This window comes from Aristolochia californica, unplaced genomic scaffold (genome assembly GCF_029961685.1).
Source record: "Aristolochia californica isolate CCGP_79_NKW_82.1479 unplaced genomic scaffold, dmAriCali1.0.hap1 SCAF_13, whole genome shotgun sequence".
Classification (NCBI taxonomy): Eukaryota; Viridiplantae; Streptophyta; class Magnoliopsida; order Piperales; family Aristolochiaceae; genus Aristolochia; species Aristolochia californica.
In genome coordinates, this window is record NW_027181804.1 from 12,841,724 (window position 1) to 12,848,001 (window position 6,278).

General features: G+C 39.5%; 1 pseudogene; it reads right to left on the reverse strand.

Moving 5' to 3' along the window:
* Positions 1-671: 671 nt before the first annotated feature.
* Positions 672-3,382, reverse strand: LOC137948800 (uncharacterized; annotated as a pseudogene).
* Positions 3,383-6,278: the final 2,896 nt, after the last annotated feature.

A 6,278-nucleotide genomic window follows, 5' to 3' on the forward strand; every position in this document is an offset into this window, starting at 1 on the left:
AACATATTATTTTATTCTAAAGAGGGTTGAGGCCTATAAAAAATATTATATCAAACAAACTTAAAATATATATATATATATATATATATATATAGTTAAAAATTACTTAACAAAAATAACCCAAGATCACATGTTAACTTAGGTCATTTAATGGTCAGCTTTTGGGATATCTAAACAACTCTTAACCAAGAAAATTTTCTTTTGTTCTTGAAAAGCCAAATATTTCACTTTTATTTAAATTAATATAAATATTTAGTAATATGATCAAATATTAGCTTATAAACTTTGGTTGGCATGCAACCTGATACACCTTGTAAGCATTCAAATTTAATGGATAGATATGAATTATTTGGATGCCTCATATGCCCAATCATGGGCTGGTCATACAAACAATGTCTAAATACTCCATGTCACTTAAAAAAGATCAGTTATTTTTTTATTAGTAAACCTTTTCCCAGGGCCCAAGGTGTTAGGTTCTTCCCTTGCCATGGATCGAGTCACCCTTCTTTCCTCTCTTCCCTCCATGGATGATCTTGACGTTGGAAGAGAATTCGTATTTCTTGAACGAGTAATAGTGGAACTCAATTAGAATGAAGGAGCTTTGGAGAAAGCTCAACCTTGGACCTCAAAGGGAGAATCCGACCTTGACCTCTAAGGGAGAATCAGACCTGTAAAATATAATTTTTTCAACCCTCTTCATTCATCTCACGTCCCTATATAGGAGTTAGGGAAAACATGCCAAAGGCCATAAGTTCAAAAAATTACAAATAAACCCCTAATATTCAACAAATTACAAATAAACCCTAATGAATAGAAATTGCAAATAAACCCTTAACGAATCCATAACATTACTCCCCTCTTCGAGAATGACCTTGCCCTCAAGCTCGAATGTAGAATGGCATGTCCGTACAAAAGTAGAACAACCTAGCAGAGGAGCAATTTTTTTTTTTTTTCAACTAAAGCATGTGCCCGTATTGCATGGGGGCCACATATGGATCTCCTAGATGCATCTGATCTTGCATAGATAAGTAGAAGAGCTGCAGCGACATCTCGGACAGCAGCTCTGCGTCGGATGTTGTTTTTCTATCCATACTCCCAAGCTTAACTTGCGGCTGCTGTTTTTGCAAGGCAGTACCAGTTCCCAGTTGTTCTGTAATATACTTTGTCTGACCAGCAAGTCTCATCCCTGATTGTATCCTTGGGCCACGTTTTTGGAATAGGAACAGCAAAGGGAGAAGAAACAACAATAACGTGTCTCACAGGTGCCTCAATTAAGGCCTTCCAGGATGTAAAAATTCGCCTATTGAAAATTTATGCAATTGATCATTTATAATCACCCAACTACTTCCAGGATCCTTTGTTACTCCAATCTTTGCCAATATTTTCCTGACTTCCAAAGATTCTTTCCATAAACCAGCTTCTGAGTAGAGATTTGACAGAAGAACGTAAGAAGCATGAACATAGGGCTTTTTGCTAATTCATCTCCTGTACTGACATTCTTATACTTCCAACAAGCACTTAGTAACATTCTCCGTACTGAAACACCCACATTGTAAAGGCAGCCAGCAATGAATTTATATGCATCACAGAGTTTTCTAGCTCGCCCAAGAACATCAACCAAGCAGCAGTAAGGTTCAGATTCTGGCTCCATCTTATAGTTGTCGCACAACATATTAAAGAAGAACATGCTCTCCTCTAGAAGGCCCTCATGACTACAGGCTATGAGCAAACAGATGAAGGTTGTTTGGTTAGGATCTGTCTTCATTTTCACCAACTCGTTGACTATTTGAATTGCGATGTCTACTCTTCCATGCTGCGCCATTCCTTTAGCATACATGTCCACAACCGAGCTTCCAACATTGACATCTTCAACCCAGCTTTAATCATCAAATAATGAAACTACCTTCCAACATCTAAAGCTGCTAAGCCAAAACAAGCAGAAATACAAGAGGCAAAAAAGAATTGAGTTGGACCAAATCCAGCCACTGCCACTGCCCTACATCTTCTTAAAGTTTCAAACCCAAGCCCATTCTGCTCATAAGCTCCAATTATAGTACTCCACGAGACTTCATCGCTCCTATACATGGTTGTAAAAGCTCTATCATATGCATATATTGCTCGACATTTAGAGTACATATTGATTATTGAATTTTCCACATTAGTTTCAGAACCATGAACTGATGTGACTGCATGGCCATAGTCCTTAATTACAGTCTTCAAATGGTGATACAATTCGACTCCCATTTGCATGGCTTCCTTGAATGAGGAGGCCCCGACAGGAAGGATCATAAACTTCTGCACTGCAAGTTTGTTGCCAGCAGGAGATCCTCCATTGAGTACATTGAAAGCAGGTACCGACAACACTAAAGTCATGTGCCCAGCCAGGTTGGCAATGTGCTGGTATAGAGGGAGATTCTTCACACTAGCTCCTGTTTTGCAGATGGCAAGAGAAACTGTGAGAATGGCAATAACACCAAGCTTTGGTTTGCACCAATCCCATTCATTAACTGTTCCATCAAGTACTTGGACCATGAAGTTATCAATCTTAGTCTGCACCGTAGGATCCTTTCCAATTAAGGCAGGCCCAATTATTGCATTGACATTCTAAACAACATTAAGAACACCTTTGCCAAGATAGTCAGATCCCCCATCCTTCAGTTTTAGAGGTTCAGATATACCTGTAGAAGCACCATTTAGTACGGCAGCCCTAGCAAAAGTCCCATTGCTGCAAATGATATCTACCTCAACTGTAGGATTTCCACGGGTGTCGAAGACCTGTCTAGCCTTAACAATTTTGATGGTTACCATTTCTCGCACAACCCAAGTTTCCCCAGCGTTCTGGTGGTGGCTGAATGCGAGAAGCATGGCTTGCCCAACATTCTCATTTCGACCAGCCATTTCAGCGAATATGTGGAAGGCACCAGGATTATCCCCAAATTTGAAATCTAGGTGAACCAAATAAGGGCCCCCAAAGACCGAACGTTCAAAACCCAATGGGAAGAGCCTGTAATTGGGAAAAACATTTGAGATGAAATCCGCAACAGTGTCGTTATCAGTTGCCCGTGGAAGCAGTTTCAATTTGAAATCCCCTGGGCGAAACCTTACTGCTGCCGCCAGGGTCACGATTTCAACTTCGAAATCGAAATTGCGAGGTTTGGGTTGTTGTCGGTTTGTAGAAGGACAGCAATCACAGTGCGTCAATGGTGGTTGTCTGGAATTTTTATACCCCGAGCCAGCTTCTAGCCCATCAAGCTGGAGACGTTGTGGACGGCGAACAACACGGAGTGGCCGAAATCGATAGCATTTTTGTGTTGCGATGAACATGTGTCGTTGCGCTGCGACGGCAGAGGAGGGCTTCAGTTTGGAAGTCGCCTCATGGGGAGGTTTTCCAAGACAGGGAGCTCTCGGATATCCGGCGGCGTCAGAGGGGGAAGACTTAGAGCGGCCAAAGAGGGAGGGGTGGCCTGCAAACCCTCTTCCATTTGTGTCGACGAAGGGTTTACGGGGTATCCTTTGGATTTTGGACATGGTAAGTCCCCAATTTCAGATTTCGCCATCGCGGGAGAGACAGAGGGCTCTCTGAGGTCGTGCGCTGCGGATTTCTCTGATTTGTTTGCTGTGGCACTAGAGACCTTAGCACAAATCCGAGCCATTTCTGCATCAAGTCGAAGAGTAGATTGACGAAGAAGCTCCTCGTGAGGAGATGAATCGTTGCCGGTGGTCTGCGCTGGTGGAGTTGGGGGTGGATGGGGAGGGAGGGGTTCGAAAGGTCGTGGCACCGAATTAGGGGCATGGGCACGGGGTCCCATTGTGGGATGTGAGTGGAGCAGTTGTGGTGGTGGGTGGTGATGGTGGTGATCGGCCGGAGGATTGTAGCTTCCCGGTGGCAGCACTCGAAGTCCATTGTCCTCCTGTCGCCGGAGGAGGAGCTAGATTGATGCATCCATGGCTGCCATGGCTGAACACAGGTCAGAAGTGGTATGAAGAACCTCGTCAATGGATTGATTTTGAGCCTCTATCCTTTGACGAATTTTCCTCAATCATTTTACGCAAATCCTCTGGCGAAGAGGAATCCCCAAGGGTGGACTTGTCTGATACTAAGATGTTAGGTTTTTCCCTTGCTATGGATCGAGTCACCCTTCTTTCCTCTCTTCCCTCCATGGATGATCTTGACGTTGGAAGAGAATTCCTGTTTCTTGAACGAGTAATGGTGGAACTCAATTAGAATGAAGGAGCTTTGGAGGAAGCTCAACCTTGGACCTTAAAGGGAGAATCCGACCTTGACCTCTAAGGGAGAATCAGACCTGTAAAATATAATTTTCTCAATACTTACCCTCTTCATTCATCTCATGTCTCTATATAGGGAGTTAGGGAAAACATGCAAAAGGCCATAAATTCAAAAAATTATAAATAAACCCCTAATGTTCAACAAATTACAAATAAACCCCTAATGAATAGAAATTACAAATAAACCCTTAACTAATCCATAACACAGGACTTGGACTCTTTTTTATATAGTTAAAAAATACTTAACAAATATAACCCTTTAATGCTAAGTGATGGGTTGTGCTAATACTGAAGGAGTGGGAATGACCCTCTACCATTGATTTTTTACAAAGAGATTTTTTGCCCCACTTGGAAGGTGTTGAAGAGCAAATATAGAAGAGTCTTACATGACTTTCATAATAAGAAGTCTTATAGAGCCAAAATTATTATGGAAGCAGGTCTCACAGAAGAGTTTCACTTTAAAGGTCATTTAGTTATGTTAGTCTTCTATTTATGTTGAGTTATTTAATTATGCTAGGACTTATCTTTAAGTGTTAGAGTTTGGTTATAATTGGGACAAAGTTATTTTAATTGTAATTGGACTCTACGATTTTCCTCTATTATAAATAGGGGTTCATGTGGTCTGATTACATTAAGTCAATAAAGTTTTTCTCTTTTCCATAAATTCAACATGGTATCAGAGCAGGTTTTGTGAGTTAACTTAGTCAACCCACAGAAATAATGTGATCTTTTTCTGATCTATTATCTCTAACAGCTTAGGTTCAAATCTATTTTTTTTCTCTTTTCAGTCCTTATACCCATTGTTTGATTTGCATTTTTGCCTCTATACTGAGCTTTTCATATTGTATATTATATATTGGTAGAAATATATTCGAGTCTACTTTCCAAAAAAATGAATTTTGGCAATCGGAGTTTTCTACAAAGAGAAATCAATACTTGAAGAAGCAAAGGTCAGATTGCAAGAGAGGTTTTGAACAACAGGAGAAAGTTTCAACTTTCAAGCCATTTTATGCTATCAAGAACGAGAGTTTATAGAGAGAAATATATATCAAAAGACATATCCATAAGTCTATTTTCTTACCTATTCAACCAATTCTTAAAATGAATTTTTTAGATGGGAATATCTATCATGGTAGAGTCGATTATCATGCTTATAAAAGGAGAAAGTGTACTTAGTTTGGCCAGATTACATAGACCAAAATTTATTAGATTATTTATCTCAAAATAAGTATATTTTATGAAGAAAAGTTATACTTGGATGAAAGGTATTTAAGTCTAGCTTCATAAGGAGGAAATTTTATATCAATCTGATCTATATTTAAGGATATATTCAGATTGGAAGAATCAAAGGTCCTGCTAGTATCCTATGGCATTGAAAAATCCGAATTTAAGACAAATTTTTTGCTTCCCTTTTTGAGTTTTTGTTATTGATTACCCCTTTTTGTCGGTTATCTTTCTTCTGCCATCCTTTATTTGACCTCTCACATACCCCTTTGGGCCAACCTCTTGTGTTTTGCTTCGGTTGGTTTACCTTTATACAAACACACACACACACACGGATATATATATATATATATATATATATATATATGGGTGTTTTAAAGTCCATTGAAACTTTTTATATGTATCCGTGGGTTTTTTATTGTCGTCTTGTGAATGATAAGCATTACCCACTTGTCACCCATTTAAACTTTTGAGAGTCGGTGCCCGGGTTGGGATACCGTTATGGAGGAGCTTATTACTACATCTATGTTATTTAGTTCAAGTTAGGATTACTACCATTACCTCCCAGCTTGTGGGAGAGTGTTGGAAGATATGATATAATTAGGGTAACACTAATGTAATTAGTTTAATTTTTTGTCTCTTCTTCATTCTTATTAGGGTGAGGGGTATACTTTTAATATTGGTAGTTTTGATACCTATAAATATACCTTATGGGGATGGTTTGGAATAAGTCCATTACCTCTTCTTCCTCCTATTTTCACCCAATA